The following is an 18948-nucleotide window of genomic DNA, read 5'->3' as shown; positions in this document are numbered from 1 at the left end:
AAGCACAGAGAGACTCTGGAGCTGAGTGTCCATCCTTGGGGGTATTCAGACCCCAACTGGAGACAGCCCTAAACCCCCTGCTAGAGCTGACCCTGCTCCGAGCGAGGGGTTGGATGGGGTGCGGAGGTCCCGGCACACCTCAGGGATTCTGCCGCTCTGTGAGGCTCTCCATTGATAGTGGGCTGAAATTCAGGGGAAGGAATTTTGTATGCTGCATTAAAAGCTACTGTTCCCTTTGACATAAGAGCATGAATCAGAAGTTTTCTCTAGGATCTTTCACAGATATTCTTATCTATGACAACCTTAGTTTGCACTACAGTGGGGGATTGCTTTCAATAAGACTGGTCAACTTGCAAAAGTCAGACTATTTCCTCCAGGCTGATATACGTTAAGCAGTAAGCAATGCCATTTCTGTTCTGCTGAAATCTTCCCATACCTCATTTTTGTTCCTATGTAAGCCCTACCACAGCTCTCTTTTTTTGCCAATATTAGTTTCTCAGTTTGCCCCGAGCCATGAAAAACAAACAACGTCTTGCTTTGCCACTGTATTCAGGGGGAACCATTTGTATTACACCACCATTTCTGAATGCTGAAACTGTTGGACTCCTGTCATAAATCTGGTAGTTTCGTGTATGTAGCAGTGGGTTAGAGAAGCAATTGCCTATGAAAAAGCCAAGTGCTAAATGACACTAGAACAAAGCAGAGTAAGATGAAGTCAGTACTTCAAGGAATTTTGAAAAGGATTACAAGGAGCATTGCCAGAGCCACAATACACCTTTGTCACAGGCTTCTCGCCCAGATCCTCAGCTACGTCACTTCAGCTCTCACATATATAAATGCCTGTCTGTATCTATTCCCTGCCTCATTTTAAGATGAGAAAAGGAGTCTGATTCAAGTATTGTCTACTCAGGAAAAAGGAAATTAGAATAGTCATACCTGTAAAGGATCTATTCTTTCTGTAAAAGGCAATTTCTTAACACAAATTCAGTCAAACAGATTATTCTCAAGGGTCTGGCTAGCCACGTCCAATATAAATAAAAGATAGATACATAGAACAAACATGAAGGCATGAAACAAGAATAAGCTAGTGAACAAAAGGTCTAGTTAACAAGTCTGTGTTTGCTATTGAAGACCTGCATTCAGTAAGGAAGTTTTTTAAATGAAATAATTTTTGCTTTCATGAGACCAACATGTAGTCGGAGAGGTCATAGAATACTGTCCTGGCCAGCAGTACTTACAGATCCAAAGTCCTCAGGATACGTAAGGAGATGACATGAGAGATCCTCAAAACTGCCTTAAGTCTTGAGCACGCTTCTCTATCTTTCTGCAAAGCATACGAGGTCTAAAGTCCTTCTGCGGGATCTCTATTCCTGTTCTCGGCCAAGGAGTTAGAGCGTCTCCCTGCCTGTCCTCTGCAAAACTTGGGCAGGTGGTGACCACCACCTCTTACCCAGGGCCAACCTAATGCCAGTCTTTTCTGCCAGAAAAGTACACACAAGCAGGCAGAAAAAGCAGAGCTTCTCTAAGTGTGGTTGTGATTGTCATGCTGGGGAAAACTGGACTTTAAAGTATTTTATATACAAACAAATGAAGAGATATGTTACAATGTAAATTCAGAGGCATTCAATCTTTGCATGAGATGGTGTATATATGCTCTATGAACTTAGAACCTGCTTTAACGTGACAAATAGTGGTAAGCTATTCTACAGTAAGCTAGAGATCCAATTTTAAAACTAGAACATTCATTATTTTTAAGTTATCAGTCAAAATATTTTCATAAAAGATCTTGAGATATAGAGCTATCTTGAGAAGTAAGCATCTAATGAAAAACCTTTTGAAGGAAATCCTAGAGAAATATTGTATTAATTCATGAAAATAGAAACTGTGTTAAATTTTCAAATATTTTCATTAAAGAGTATGATAATTTTTTTAGGCATTTGATGCTGATATAGAAACAAGCATTTTGGATTTGTCAGTCCAAATTTTAATTCATCTCATTTATCCTGTCTCTTCCCTAAGCAAGGCAACATGGCTAAGGGTACAAAAAACTGAGAGAAGATTAAAAAAGGAGAAAAATAAAATGAACAGGAAAAAAAAATAATAATTCCCTCCTTAGAGGCCTTTCCCTACAAATCTCTTCAGAACTGTGAAATCACAGTAGTTTAACTTTTGGGTTCAATGAAGAATTTTGGGGGCTGGTTTTGGTTGTTTGGGTTTTTTTGCTGGGGTGCGGGGTGGTGGTGTGTCTTTGTTTTTCTTTCCAGGGTAAAACAATAGAAAATAATTTGACAAGCCTCAATTATTTCTTTTTTCTCACCCACTCGCCCCGTGATTTCTGTACTGATACTTAGAGTCCACCCAGGGTTATCCACACGACTGGTTTGCATGGAAGCAGCAAACACACCTGAGCTCTCTCTTTTTTTTTTTCCCCCCAAGTCTGCCTTCACCTGTGACCAGCGAGCACAGACCAAAAGGCACGAACAAAGAAGTTCTATGTTCAGGCTTTCTGTACTTGAGACAATACATTTTTCCTGCATCTAACTGTAAAACAATCGTAATTTCCAACTCATGCAACTGGATCAATAGAGGAAATTTTAAAAATAAATGTGCGAGTCTGGGAATATTTTATTGCTAAAAATCCCCCCTCCTCCAATGGGGGGGAAATCAGACTTTCACCTAGAGTTATATTTGCAGTTGCAGAAAAACTAGTAAACATTAGATTACTACTTCCTAGCAATAACCAACAACAAATATAAGTAATGAATATATTTTATGACATTGCTGCTGTTGCATTCATCTTGGGAGCGTTAGAATGTCTATATGAATTTTGCAGTCACGTCTTCATGTGAAGAAGTAATTTATGGCCTAGAGAAGAACATGAAAGAGTTTAATAAGATCTGGAACCAGTTTAAACTTCATCGGAAGAAACTGCAAATATTTAGTAGAGCTTAATCTATCACTTTGTGGATACACATACGCCTTGGTCATTACAGGGGATTAGGATGGAGTTTTACTTCCATTTCATCTGTACATAGATGTTTTTCTTTCTATGTAGTATAGAGGACTTCATTTTATTGATGAAGCTGTAATATTTAAATATATGATTTGGGAATGAATATGCAAACACATTCAATTTATTTTTAGGGAAAGTATTTCAAATATTGTATTTTCTATAGTCTTATTGTTAGTGACTTGTACATTCTCTGACAACTACATGCAAAGAAAATGCCTCTAGAAGCGATTCTCTGCTCTCATTTTCTCACTCCTACCACTTTGGACAAATGGTGCAAAAGGGATTTGGCTCAGCTTGAGCCATCAACTGTAACAACAACTGTTTTTGCTGTCTAAAGATAATTAAAGCCTTCCAAAGTGACTATTGCTGCTTTGTTCTATTTCCTCTGTTTTACATCCTGCATAATTCACTCACATAATTCCTATTTACAGCAGCTTTCGCAGGATGGAATCCCATCTCCCTGCTGCACATAATCCCTATTTACTGGGGTTTTCTGGGGTGGAAAGCAAAATATGAAAACTCGCTCACAAAAAGAACACCACAGTTAATAAAGTATTTGTTTCTCCAGTATTTAAGCAAACCATCAGTACCTCCTTGGATAAACTCTTGAGAAATAACAAGAAAGATTTTTTTTCCCCATAGATGACGCGCTCTCCCTGAGCGTGGCTTTACCCAGTTCTTACTGGTAACGCACATGAATATCCTCCTGCTGCTGCTGCTACACAGTCGGCGGGTCAGATACCATACAGCCAATATACCAGTTCTCTCTAAGAAACCCATCAAAGCAGGTTTACTACAGCACTGCTCAGGCTGCTGACCCCTTCTTTCCGCTTCAGCACACTCAAACACACCATTGCATAGCACAAAACATCAGAGCATCCTCCCCTGCCCCTCGTTCAGAGCAGGCTGCAGTCACTCCAGCTGCCTGAGAAAGAGCAAGCACCATCAACACCACTGAACTGCTACTGAGATGTAAGCAGCGGAAAACTTCCCTGTGAGATCCAGTGCAGAGCACTGACAGATGAGTAAAGCCATCAGGAAACTTAGCAGGGGTTGCCATCCCCCCAAGGAAAACACTAAAAATAGTCCCTCCGCAAATCGGTAAAAAGTAAGTTTGTCTGTACTACTTCATAAACTGTATTATCCTTTCATTGCAGCCAGCACTTCACAGGCTTCTTTGTACTTGTCTTCTCTGTGGTGAAAAACACAAATGCATAACTTTGCACACGTTGGTTTGGCTTCCTGAGAAGGCACGTGGTGCCAACAAGGCTGTTCTCCTCGCCGCACCCCACCAGCACGAAGAACCCCACCTCCTCACTGACATCTCTCAGCACAAGGCTCCTCTGGAGCAGCGAGAAGGTGAAGAGCTGGTGTGAGGCCACAGGTCTCCAGCACGTAACACCAGCCACGACAACACAGCAGGAGTACAGCCAGACCCAATACACCACGGAAGGAGCCCCACAGCAGTGAATTAACCAGAGATGACATGGAATGGTTGTACTACTGTTCTGTCCTGAAACATGCCATTCTTGTGAGCGCTACTATTTTTCCCAGAGCCAGCTTGGGTATCTGTGCATGGATTTTTCCACTGCCATGTAGACACAGGAGCTACCTCAGAGCAAATTCGGATGTCTGACTGATAGTCTCCTGAGTGATTTCAAGTCGAGCGATGGTGTAGGCGCAGAGTGCTGTCCCTGAAGCCAGGGAGTTATTCTCCACTCAGGGAAAGAGCAGTTTGTGGGCAGCAGTGCTTTCACAAAAGCCTTACCTCTGCTCCTGCTCCCAAATAGCCTCCACGGGAGATTTTGGTGTGTAGCAGCAGTGGTCTTCTAATAACCAATCTTCTTCAGTTTCATTTCACTGGCTCGTGAATATCAAACCACTCGGCTCATGTTTCTGTTATTTTAGGAACACAACTGTGACTTTCCTTTTTGGGCTGTCTTCCAAGATTTTCACTGTATAGTAAATGGTGAAGGTAGTGGGCCAATAAAGTCAGATGTTAAATGAGGCTTAAGGGTTTTCTTGTCATCATGGTGAGTTATTATTTTTACGCATGTTTCATTATCTCCATCACTTCCTTGGGGGAGATGCTGGGAAAGAAAAAGAGGATCTGTAGTAATGACCTGCCATTGGGTTTGTTTGCTTTATTGTCTGTTGCATGTGAACATAATTCCTGACCATGACACTTCCTGAAGAGATCCCATTCATTTATGAACATCCTTGGTGATGGACCCAAAGGAACAAAGATTTCTTCCTCCCCTTGGCTACAACAGAAAGAGGTAACAGGGGAAATCTACAGCTAATGACATTTGCAGAAAATTAGATTTCAGAGATGTACAAGATGATTTTTTTTTCTAGTTCTAGAAAATGTGGCATTTTAGCAACAACAATAAAAAAGTAAAGTTTTATCAACAGCAGCAAATTTTACAGATATCAACAGAAATTTGGACGCTACAGTCAGTCCTGTTTTCTCATAGCTGCGCTTAGGGGCGAGGGAGGGGATTTCATTTCCCCACACCTGCTGTTATTGAAGATTTGCTTCATCCTGTCACCAATTCACGGGGGAACGCCTTCAAATAGCAGCAGGCTCGACCATCAGCATGGACACTGGGGAGTCAGGTTTAGCTCAAGCTTTTCACAAGGCAGATGGCTCCTGCACTCTCTATATTTTAGTATCTGCTTTAATACGATACAACACTAACATTTTACTAACGTTTATAAGTTAAGGCAATTTTATAATAGCACATTTTTGGTAACAATGAAATAGTCAAAAAGGTCTTAATGATGATTCCCTTTTTGAGCCAGAGGAATTTGGCTGCTAATTACTTTAGTCACCTTACAAAATCCCAGTGTCAAATGTAACAGCTTGCATCGCTTTTTAAAGAGGTAAACTAGGGCATTAAACACTTACAAGTGTGCCATCTTCACAGAGATGGAATGGTTAAGGATGCCTGTGAAAGGATACTTCAGATGATCCTACCTGTTTATTTTAAATTAAAACTCATTATTCATAGTTATGAAAAGGAAAAAGAAATTGAGGTATCTCATTGTGTTATAATCCCTATTCAAGAATTTAACACACGGAAGTTCATGGCAGGAAATTTATGCTTCTCATCGTGTAGTCGAGAGTAAGAACTGTGGGAGCAATGAGTGTAATACAGCACAGTTTGGGGGTTCAGGATTTACAAGTTCTGTCAGGTAACAGAAAACAGGAAGGAGAAATCAAGCGATGCCACTGGTGAATCAATGTTCAGAGAGTAGAGGCTAGAATACACATTGCAGGGGCATGGATCGCATGATGGGAAACACATATAAATATATGTCATACTCATATATAAAACATTTTAGTGTTTTGTCTTTGCCTTTGACACTTCGGTGAAGTTCTATTAATTCACAACTAATTGGCTGACAGCCCTGTGCTTTAGGTTTTTGTGCCTACTATTACGGTAGCTATGAATTATAACAACGAACCATAGGTCCTGTCATATCACATTACTTTGGTCTGACATCCAAATCATGAATCAGATTTTTTTTTTGCCCATTGCCATATCCACGGCATATATATGTTATATTTTTACTTGGTCCTTCCCAGCTGGCAAGTAAGTTCAGAGGCAACTAACTCTTACTCTATGGTTAATTCCTCCAGGTTAGTGAAAGGTTTGTTCACCAGGAAAGGTGAACAAAGGTGTTACAGCTAAGTGATGTTCTTGCACATCTCTTGGATGAACAGTAAAATATATAAACAAGACAAAATGATACAGAGGTTAAAAGCCAGATCTTAAGTTACAGTTGGATGCATACAGAGGCAGGTGTGCACCTTTCAGGGTTTTTCAAAAGTTCTCTGTTACTGTGACCTGGCTTCTAATATACAATGATTTTTAAAGGTAGTAGTAACTATAGGCTACAATTTAAAAATTACAGCTTTCAAATAAGCAGACTCCAGTACCTGTAGGTACCCATAGCAAAAGAAAATGCAGAAGGTTTGAGGATTTAGCTGTTGTGTCCATGAAGGTTTGGAATCCTATGTTAAGGTGCATCCTGGCAGAATGAAACCATTGCTATCCATGTCAAAGCAACTCCTGATCCAACTCGGATAAGTCTACATGAACACAAGCTGCTCTTCTGATAGCAGACTTATGCTAAGGCTGTCATGGAAGTTTTACCCCTAGATAATCAATTTTACAGATTTCTTTCAAATATCCATAAAGAAAACCCTAAACAACACAAAATAGACACCCCCCCAAAAAAAAATCAAGTATGGCAAGAAACAAATTTGCACTAAGTAGATGTGAGTATAGTCAGCAACTGTCCCTCCCATGGAGACTGTAGAATAGTCTGCTAATACAATACCATGAGGAGCAAGGCCCGGGACTTATGGGTATAACAGACTAATCTGACACGTGCCCTGATAATCAGGATGTTGACAGAGGGTGGGTATAGAAGATGGGAAGGAGATATACAATGAAAACAAAACACCACTCCAGTAATGAAAATCCAGAGTCAATGTGTCACCAGTACGTAGCCTATGACTGCTGAGCATCTTCAGCCAAGCCTTTTCCAGCTCCCCTACAAATCCATTGATTCCAATGGAGGATGAAGATGGGATTAAAAGCAGTCAAATACGGGGATTAAAGAGATAAGAAGGAACAAGGCAAAATATGAACAGGAAAACAAAAGCACTCTGATAGCAAGAACAGAATCTGTTTCCAGGTAGCTTATTTTGTAATTTTAATTTCCCACCTGGATTCATATCTACAGTATACGGATAAAGCTTATCTTGCATCCAGCATCCCTAGAGAACAAACAGTTAGTTAGGGAGTGGAAGGTACAATAACTCATTTGAAATCCTGCGCTCAGATTTATGTCACAAGATAGCATGTTTACTACCTCCATGGTTCTGAGTTTTGAGAACATGATTCAGCCAAGTCTGTAAGTAACCCAGCAAGCTCTGCAGTAACTTTCACAGGGTACTGCTGGATTTCTATCACTAAATGGCAAAAAGCAATCCTAACATTAACAGAATGAATTGTGTGCATCTGGACCCTCGTTTTAAAACAGCTGTTTAGAATCACCGAGACACCACATGAATAGCACTAGAGTACACAGACTTTGCCAAAGTGGACCTGCTCAATATTGCTTTCTAAAACATCTTTTCTCTTTGCATAGCTTCTCTTAAAACTGTGCAAAGAACACCCTCTCCCTGTGTCCCGCTCAAAAGAAAAGACCTCAAGAGATGTGCTTTGCACCACATCTGCAGGCTGGCTGGCATCCGAACTGCAGAGGCGTACCCATGGTGCAGGCACAGCCTCGTTGGCAAACGCACCGTTAGCTGGGGGTCTCCACGCGTTCGGTTGCACCACTGTGACAGAAGAATTAAAATATCTGAAAGAAGTCTGTGACAAATAGCTAACCTCTTCTTTTATTCTCCATAGCAGCAACACAAATCTTTTGCCACACATCACTTAAAATTTGCCTAAATTATTCTACACGGTCTGTATCTAACCCTCTTTGTACAACAGCCTTGAGAAATTAGCCAAGGAACCTCCATGTAACGTACCGAAGGATCCCGTGGGTCCAAATACTCAAGACCCTGTGTACTAAAATTAGGAAACATTGCCTTTAAAATGGGAGTGCCTCAAGTTTAAGGTGAGGAAAGAAAGAGCAAAAGAGAAATTTGCCCAGTGCAATCTTGTGGCAGTGAATAAACATGTTGAGAAGCTGAACAAAATAGAGTAAAGCACAGCAAAATGTTTGTCTGCAGTCTGGGGGGAAAAGCATTTCTAGAAACAAAATTGAAAACTTCTGTACAGCGAAACTTGTTTGCCTTTGACGATCCTTAGAGGATACAGGCCTAGTTTAGTGGATCTTTTCTGCTAGCCTTTGTTGCAAAGTAGCCAAAAAGTCACCATTTGACCAGAACTGACAACTTGAACACCAAACGCATCAATCCCAGGTCCCAGAGCACAACAGCATCAGTAGGACAATCTCACTTGCAGCTGGACTTTATCCTTCCTTCCTTACCAGAGAAGGCAGGTCCATAGGATTGGATGCTTTCTGTTTGCCCATGAACATTTCTCAAATTCATATGATATTTACTATAGTTTTCCTGTACATGATGCTGCATGGTACTTCACATACAGTAAGAGAAAACATGGAATTAGATTAGAGTGGTAATCAGACTTGCAGACTACTGTCTGTCACACAGGAAGAAACTGTGTTTGTCATCTTTGTGTGGGAATAATTGGCCTGTGCTGATTTTCTAATGTCTTTTTTCTACTTCTTGTTTTAAATGTTTGTCAAAAAAAAGATGTCAGTGTTCCCGGGTTAAACAGAACACTGATTCTTTCTTCCACTGTTTGCAAGTTACTACTTGAACTGCAAAGAATGACAGACGTTATTTTGAAGGAAATATACAGAGAAATACAAATGCTTCCTTGTCTGCACTTTCATTTCTTCCACACCATAATTAAAAAAAAAAAAAAAAAAAAAGAGAGAGAAAGAAAAAAAAAAGGTCAAACCCTTTGCCTTCAAACCAGACAGGTAAATGCATGCAACTGCAGCCTGTAAGTGGCTTAATCATACAACAACAACTACTCAATACATTTGAGCTTCAGAAATCATCTTTTCACCTAGTCAAAACCACAATTACTTGTGCATTTATAGTGTTCTTGAGCAAGGATTTCATCATGTACCTTTCCTTTGGAAAAGGCTGTCCAAAAATCTATATTTAGCCATCACAAACACGCTAGTCTTAATCTTCTTGGCATAAACGTAGAAGGCTGTCATCTCCTGAGAATCAGCTGGGGTTTTGTCTCAATGTTTTTTCAAGTGATAAAGCAAAACTGTGGCGTCTTATCTAGCATTGAACTAACACAGTGTTAGCCACGTGGGGAAAAGACTTTAAACATTCATTAATGTTTTAAAAAAGGGTCATGAAATGCAGTCAAATAACTGTGCCTGAGGTTAATTTATGTTTTCACAACTATATACAGCAGGATGACTTGATAGTTTGTCTTCATGTCCTGGCTGTGAGAAAAAATCTGGTGTTTCAGCTTGAAATCAAAGTGTTAGAGTACAACTAAACCATTCAGGCAAAATGCAGTACTGAGTACTTCAAGTGCCCAATTAGTACCACTGACCCTGAAATAACAAAAATTGAATATGTTGTGCACATTACAATAGAACAGTAAATATAGAAAAAGTGGTAAGAAAAGAACATAGAAAAACCTGGATTCTCAGCTGATGCAAACCGGCATAGATCCTTTGAGATAACAATTCCACTGAGTTCAGTTGTGCAACACGCACAGAATAGCTCATGCTCACGGACTCCATCGGGTGTAGGCAGGGCAACAATTTGGCCCAAACCTGAACTTATCGGTAAGAATTACCTACTGCTGTTTTGAAAATGCACTCCTTTTGTGGAAGCAACATCTAGGAAGAAGCGGCTGCACGTGACCTTTTCCATCAGACAGCAGTGACCAAACTGGGGGAAGCAGCCCTTGAGAAACACTTCTCAGTTTCTCAGGAATGGCGAGGGGACCCACCTTCCCGGGTTACCATGGAGGTCTGGGAATGCTTACAGCTTTTGTTAACTGGTCCGGTTGCATTAACTATCCCTCCTCAGCCCTGGACATTAAAATCTTTCCCTTTCATATAGGTTGTTAGATGGAGAAACACATTTAAGGATTCCCACACTTAAAATCTTCACCTTTACAAATTGTGCCAGTATTTATGCATGGGAAACCTGCCTTTCTGAGTCATATAGTGCATTATGTCCACTCCAGCACCTGGCTGTCTTTTTCCAAATACTGCAAAACGCTGAGGCATGCCAATGTTGTCTGGTCACATCTCAATCCAATCGCTGCTAGCACAACCAACCATGACACATCCTGGAACTACAAGAACTTAAAACCTATGTGAGAAAGTTGTTTTTCTCAAGAGAGAATTTTCAATTCATACAAAACTTTCTGAGGACATTTGTTTTTCAGAGAAAGAGTAGCTGTCTTCATTTTAAACTTGATCAGCTTAAGATAAGCCAATCCTAAAATCACGCCTAAGCTCAAGCTGGCCCTGACGATAACACCAAACTCTGCATGCTTGCCAACACCATGGCAGATGATCTGTAAGGCAATGCAGTCTACTTCTAGTGGTTAACTGCATTCCGGGGGCAAACACTTCTACAGCTGTCAGCATGACGTAGGTGATGATGACGACAACGTCCATATGTATCCAAGTGTGTGGGTATGCTCTTTCGGGTATAACTTCAAAGTGAAAAAAATTGGAAACGCAATAGTCTGCAACGAGCAAAGCCAATCATGAAATGGCAACTAACATGGCAATGTTTTAATGCCCCTTTACATGAAAGACTAATTTCCTTTTCCTCCCAGAAGATTTCCATTTCTTTGATGCAATTTTTTTTTTTTAAGAAATCGCAGCTTCAGAAAAATTTAATCCTTTTAAGTACATCACCACAGAACTATGACACAATAATTTATATGGAACATTAAGCAATACAGAAGTTATAATGGGAACTTCTCTCTACTTCTCTTGTCATCTGTTCTGTGAAGCTGGAAGACAGTAATTTTAAAAACCCATGAAGGTAAATACTTTTTCCACTCAAAGCATAATAAGCCTGTGAGATCTTATAGAATGAGTATCGCTGAGGCCAAAAATCAGTACAATTTCTTAAAAGGGAACAGATGTTTATTTCAATGAAAAGAACTTCTAGAGGTGCTATAAAAAGATTCTTAAAGTAAAATTTTTGAAAGGATTTAACACATTGTATCACAAGATACAGTAGCCACAAATATAAAAGAAGCAGCAGAAAGAAATATTTCCTATGAAAGCAATTATCACAGTTTCTCTCATATTTTCTCCTAAAGTACCCAGCACTGGCCACTGGCAGAGGAAGATATTAAATTAGATTGATTTCTGTTCTGCTTTAGTACAGCAATTTCTTCATTTCTTCTCCCTTCACCCCTTTCAGTACTGTGGATTTAACTCAAAAACCACCTTACTCGCAATAGCTAAATATAACATTAAGCTCCTGTTACTGCTAGTCAACGGACGTCACAATTTTGACAGGGTAGGACACTAATGAACTTTGAGTTTCAAAGAAAAACACATTAAAAATAATAAATCAGATATTAAGAATGGCAAATACTAGGGCAGTTTGGCATATTTTTCCTTTCTGATTTGTCATCACGATCGATGACTCGTGTGGATTCTGAATTTGTCTGTGTGTTACTTTCTGGGAACTTGAATGCTATCCTCCATAGCCCAGCATTTCTGGCAAAAGCGTTTGTACAGCAGTGCGATCAATTGGACCGGGGCACAGAGTTTACTGTTGTCGCACTGGTTTTCATCCCGCTCACCCTGCTCACCCAGGCCACGTGAACGCGCCGGCAGCCGGGGGACGTGGCACAGGGGTGGCAGTGCTCTGCTAGGGACGGGGAAGGACAGGGCTGTGCCTTTCCCTGGCAGCTTCTTGTGGTGGTGGAAAGTCAGTTAAGATGCTACCTGCATGTCTTGGTCATTTTTAATAAAGCGTTGGCTTCAACAGGCATTTATGTGCAATGGCAATTGCATTTGCTATCGAATGGCAAAAACGTATTATTAAGTGCTAAGTGCTGCCTGGTCAACCCATTATCGCAGGAAGAGCTGTAAAACGTTCCTGAAAGTGAAACTCTATAAAGACTGTGGCCAGAATAGGGAGAGAACTCACAAAAATCCATCCAGGTAACAAAAGTTTCCTTCCTTTTCTCTACTGGAAATACAAGATAATAGCTGTGTACTTTTAAACACCTTGCATCCAAGCTCCAACTGTGCCAACAGCAGTGGTGGGAGCTGCACAGAAGCGGCTGCCCCGCGGATGCACGTGGTACCACAGGCAAGTTACCCAGCAGGGAAAACTCGTTTCCCTTCACATCATACTTGTTCTGCACTGATCTTGCAGAAAAGAGCTTGAAATCTCAGGTAAAAACATCATCACTCTTCCACAGTTTTGATCCCCAGGTTGCATTTCCCAGGATGAGGCTTTGAAAACATTTTTTTAAGAACAAAAACGCAATAGAAATATGCCACTTGAACTTGGACAAAATAAACAACCCTCTTACTTCTGCGCCTTCGCATACCATTACAACTCGGGGTTATAACAATCAGACCTCAAACTATTAGAAATTTCTTCGAGCCTGTATCCCCTTAGGGCTGCTTTTATACGAAGCCTTTGTGTGGTTGAGTACAGTAGCTGAAACAGCTGAAATCACTCAGACCACAGAGAATAATATTTCTATTTTAATCTTTCAAAAGGTCAGTAAAGCTGAACAGGAGTAAATTACACTGCTAAAAATGCATTGTCCGTCAACACGGCACACCTTCACAGCCGCTTTCCTCAGTCTTTGTTAAGTCTGTGTTATTCAGTCCAGGAATGTTGCTGGGTGGGACATGTTAGGTTTATTTTTATTTAGACCATATTTCAGGATTTGTGGGAAGCAGTGGTAGCTGTTTTGAAAGGGAGACCTGCCCACTCCTTCAATAATATGTAAATATTTTGATTTACAGTAATTCTAGTAAAATATTCAATTTCCATCCTGCCTCACCACCAAACAACAGCGTTAAACAGAGGACCACGCCAGTATGGGAAAATCTCTGCAATCAAAACAGAATACGAATTGGCCCCTAGTCCGGTCTGCTAGTTAATACCTGCGCAGCCGCAGCAGAGAGGTTGGACTTCCAAACGTTTACTTTGCAGGGAGGTGTCTTCCTGGCGCGGCTCACAGCACGGGCTCCACATCACAGCGGAGGCCTCAGCATAACCGTCCAGCAAAGGCTGTGGGCTGAGCAGCCAACTAAAAGGGCACCTCCGCCCTGTTCCCCTCCGCCTTCTACCACTCGTTCGCCATTGAACCCCGGGATCAGGCAGTCCCAGTTTAGCTGACAGATCTGGCAGGACACTACCCCTGCCAAAATCCCGCCAGAACTGGGAGCCGAAGCAATTTAACCCCCAGCAGCAGGATGAGGGGCAGCAGCGGCCAGACCACCCCTGTCAAGTCAGCGCCTGTTAGACACAGAAACCTACCCAAAAGTTTTGTTTTGACAGAGGTCTAACTGATAATTGTTAAAATAATTGTTATATATGAGAATTTCTACATTGTTTTATGTAAATATACATTGCCCAGGTATGCAGTAACTTAACTTTTACAAAAAAATTAAGGAATTCTCTATATTGAAACCTGAAATTATAAAGTTTATCAGCTTTGTCCACATTTATGCAAACTTGTACAAAACACTGCACAAGCCGAGGATTTAAAGAGGTCCTCAAAAGACCAAAGTCAGCATGTGAATTTTGTCCTTAGATTTATACAGCCATTGCCATATAAATCAGCCACAATAATGTGCATACAAATGCATTTGCTAATTAGCTACTTTTTTTCTTCCCTAAGCTGCTCCACTTAAAGGCTGGTACATCCTTTAGGCAGAGGCAAATTAGGTGATTCACATTCTCACAAGAAAGTGTCTTTGCATTTGTAATACCAAGGAAGTAGATCTGGTTTCCTGCTGCTTCTGGAATATAAAAGAGTAAACCCTCAGTTCAAAAATATCATTCTATTTTCTATTGCTACAGATATTACTTGAATAAGTAGAAAAATATGGAAAAACAGAGAATTCATCTGTGAGCCTTTTATTTGTCAGCTACCATATCATCTTAGAAATCATTCAATGGTAATAGATTCGATATTTTAGATGTTTCTAGACAATACAAGTGGCTCATAATAGCTGGAAGCAGCAATACACGTGTCTAATCTGTGTTGAGTTCACGCCCCCCCCCCCCCCCAGGAACAGAGGCCGCAATACTCCTGTGAGAACTTGGGCTGAGAACATGAACGCAAGGGGAGAGGCATCAGGAGATCCAGCAGACGTTAAGGGGTCGTTACAGCCACACATTGACAAATCAGCCTCACCTTCAGTCCTAGGAAGGAATTTGCCTCCTCTCCTGGTGGGAAACACTGCGAGCTGGCTTCCCAACTCCAAAGTGCCCACTGGCTTTTGCCACTAATAATGTTACCCTACATCATTTTACCAAAACACAGAAAAAATTTCCAATACGCTGGTCTTGCACAAGAAAGCAAAACCTCATGGAATCTATGTGTCTATTTGCCTTTTTTAAAATTTTTTATTTGTTTATGAACATATACTGTTTCTACAGTATATTTCAAAGACATTCATATTTCAAGTTAACTAGATAGCTTAAGTATTTAGCGATAAGCAAAGGCTAAAGGGAATACCTAACTAGCACTTGAGAAAGTGAAACTCATTTAAGAGCTTAAAAAGAAAGGAAGATTCAAAAAAAGGATCCTTTCTTAGCTAGAAATATTTTTATGGCATTTTATATTTTGAATTACATACTAAGAATTTACACTGTCATCAAGAATATGTGTGGGCTGTCTAGAAAAAAGTCCTCTTCTATGCAGGTATTTATTTTGCACAGTAAATTAAGTTAATATACTTTTCAGTTGCTATGCATTACAGGAAAAAATGCTTTTAAAACACGGAAAGGTTTGGGGTTTTTTGTATGTTTGCCCTCTAACATTTTTAGTACTGGAGAAATGTGACTTGAGGAATAATATTAAAATATCACGAATCTAATGCTCACATAAATAATGTTTCATAAATTGATGTTGTCATAAATACTTCAGTATCTCTTCAGCTTTATAAGAAAAAACCCTTGACATTTTCTGGTGCTGTTTCTTATCTCACTGCCAGGCTGTTTGTTAGAGTACCATAGCAAGCAGTAAGCAAAGTGCATCATCTCCCTTCACGATAAAAACAGTAATTGTGAAAAAGCAGCTAATGTGTTTTGTAATTCTCATAGCAACAGGATTCTTATAACCAAAACGAGCGGGATTATGAGAGGAAAAGCAAAGTTTAGTGAAAAGCTTTACTTGGAAGGCAGATCAACCAAGGGAAAAGCCCCGTTCTCCAGCAGTGTTCAGTGAGGGCTGTGCAAATGCAGCTGACGTTGTGTCTAGTTGGTTTGCTGCAGCTGCAGACTGCAGCAATAGTCCATTGATAGCTATCCTTTGAAAGCCTGTGTTTTCACTTTAAACTGAACAAGCAAATAGACTTTAGAAAGTTTTATTCATCTCTGCTTAAGACTATCAAGTTGTAATAAAAATACAGGGTTTTTTTAAAAAGTTTACTGAGATTTTCTATTTACATACAATATTTACTTGTTATCCATTGAATAAACTAATAAGGTCCTCTTAAAGAAGATTTTTTTTTTTTTACTAGCGCTATCACATTTCAACATTTAATCATTTTAAAAGTGCATTTCACAATAGTTCACAGAACTGTTTAAAATTAATATCACCACCCTCTGGTGAATTGGTGCTGTTAAATTAAAAACTGTTCTGACAATTCCATGCTGGCCCTAGAAACCTGCCTCCTACTTACACAAGAGTAGATAAGGAATAACTTCATTTAATCAAGTTACAGTGGTGTAAAAGAGAAATGAGTTCTAAATATTGCTGTAAATGCACCAAGTTTCCACTCTCCAACAGAGTGAGACAAGCAAGAATCTGTCTGTTTATTTCTGCAGATGTAACTGGCTTATTCTCCTTTCTCATGGCCTTCAACCAGAGCTGAGCTTTCCAGATACTTGTCAGCCTTCTCAGATACATGGACACCATCACGCCCACTCAAACGTCAAAGTGCTTTTAAAGCTAGACAGACTGTATCAAACACTAAATATACACATTACACACAGACCAAGAAGAAAGGCCTATCAATTCACGAGTAGAAGATGTATGATCTAACACCATTCATCTAAATGTGCTGCTGAACTGGAATGAAGAGCAGACGGCCCAGAGACCAAGTAGATACTACAAATACCAAAGATGTTAAAATGGCGAAAGATTTTTAGATGTCAGCATTCACTACTCAAATTTATATACAGGAAAAAATGCATCTACATTCTGATGTGTTAGAGTTACTTTGTTGTTGTTTTTTAAAGGTTTAAGTCGTTTTAGCTAACGCATCAATCCCCAGTGTATCAATGGATCTTGCCATGCAGGCACAGCTCCCAGGAAAGACACTGTGATAACAAGATTTATATCTTAAGATCGAGGGCAATTCAGGTTCTAGCTAGTTTTCCACAATCTGCATGCTAGCTTTTAATAACAAACAACACTGGGAACTATTGCTACCCGTTGTTTGTCTTGCAGGTGAGCTCCATAGCCAGGGTGCCTGCCTATTTCTCACCCTTTCAGGATTTTTTTTTTTTTTAAATAAAAGGTTTCCATTTGATTCCATCTTCTTTTCCATTGTGACCTTCAGAGCTCTTTTTTTCCAATTCTTTTTTATCTATTCCTAAATGTAGCATCTTAAAATGCAAGTCTAATATATGGCTAACTAATCAGTGCGAGTCTAATTCAGGGTGCCAAAAGCGTAATAAAAGCCAATTTTAAAAGTTCAGTTTTCATTGCTCTGATATGTTCACAGAGCACTTTTTCACTTAGGTGAAATCATGACAAACTACAGAATTCATCATTGGTATGCAGCCTTAGTGGTGACTGGTATTACGGATGGCTATACTGATTTTCCAAGCATTGGAATAGAAACCTTTTTAAGAAAAAAAAAAAAAAAAAAAAAAAAAAAAAGAACAGCAGTATCTTTCATTTAGTATCACTGGACTTCCACTGTCTCACAAGAACCTGGCCCAAACACATCTGGTTTCTTAGGGATGGAAGAAGAGTATTTAAAGTGTCTGAACAGTTTCTAGCTCAAAGGTTGTGGGGTTTTTCTATCGATAGTTTGTTAACTGAAGAGCAAGTTAGAAACCATCACATACCACAGGTATTGTGGTCATCAACTACTTCTGTAATGCGGGTTTGTTTCACAGAACAACATGAACCAGAACAATGTCGGTCATTCCAGCAGTTTTTAAGCCTGTCAAAAAGCAACACCTGCACCCATGAGAGCAATTCATTGCTTTCTCATCCCTGCAGACTCTTCCTACCCCTAACTCCAATGATTTCCCCATCTCTAAGCAGCAGGTGAAAACAGCGCGCCGGAGAAGTCAACCGGCCCTTTCTGTCAGATGTATGCCTTTCAAGAAAGCCCCTTCCATTCAAACCTGTGCAAAGAAAGTTTGCTACCAATGACATTTTTGTCTTCAAAGACACAGTTGCCAGTAATTTAAATGGATTACCCACGCACCTCTTCCCTTTCAAGAAAGTGCACGGGGGTTTTTTACATCAAGAAGTTTTTCCATGCTTCGCCTGGTGTCAGCAGCTTCCTACCTACTGCATAGTCGAACAGCTGCTCAGTACAGGCAATGCTTGGTAATACTGCCTTAAATATACATTTATGCGAAGGATAAGGAGGTTGGGGCAGAATCAGTGTACCTACACCACTTTATATAACCAGAAATCTGGCTCTTGTCTAAACCGAGCTACACGTATATTAAAGGGGTCTTTGCAGTACCTCCGAGAAGCCACAGACTTACACTGGCAGTGTTCTACAGCCATCGCTGTACACAGCATCCCACAAACATCACCAACACCTCAGCGTGCAGCCTACTTGCTTGTCCCCAAGCTTTCTACCTGGGGATGTGAGGGACCCTTTGCTGTCCAAACTCACTCAGGTAGCATGCACAGAATATGGGTATTGAAACTGCATCTCCCAAATCAAACGCTAATACAAAGATGAGAGTATTTTTCTAATTTAAAGCTATATGAAAACAAGAACAGAAAAGACACCTTGCTGACTAAAGTCTAACTTATTGTCATTTAATATGGCCTACTTCTACTCAGGAAAAAAAAAAAATTCTCAGCAAACGTTTGGTCTTTATTTAGAAGCGACCATTCAAAGGACTACTGGTTTAGCCTGACATCCCATTGCTATGCTATTTGCTTATCTATCAGCTACATCTCTTC

The sequence above is a fragment of the Balearica regulorum genome, chromosome 6 (assembly GCF_011004875.1).
Source record: "Balearica regulorum gibbericeps isolate bBalReg1 chromosome 6, bBalReg1.pri, whole genome shotgun sequence".
NCBI classification, from domain to species: Eukaryota; Metazoa; Chordata; class Aves; order Gruiformes; family Gruidae; genus Balearica; species Balearica regulorum.
Note: the sequence above shows the minus strand (reverse complement) of the source record.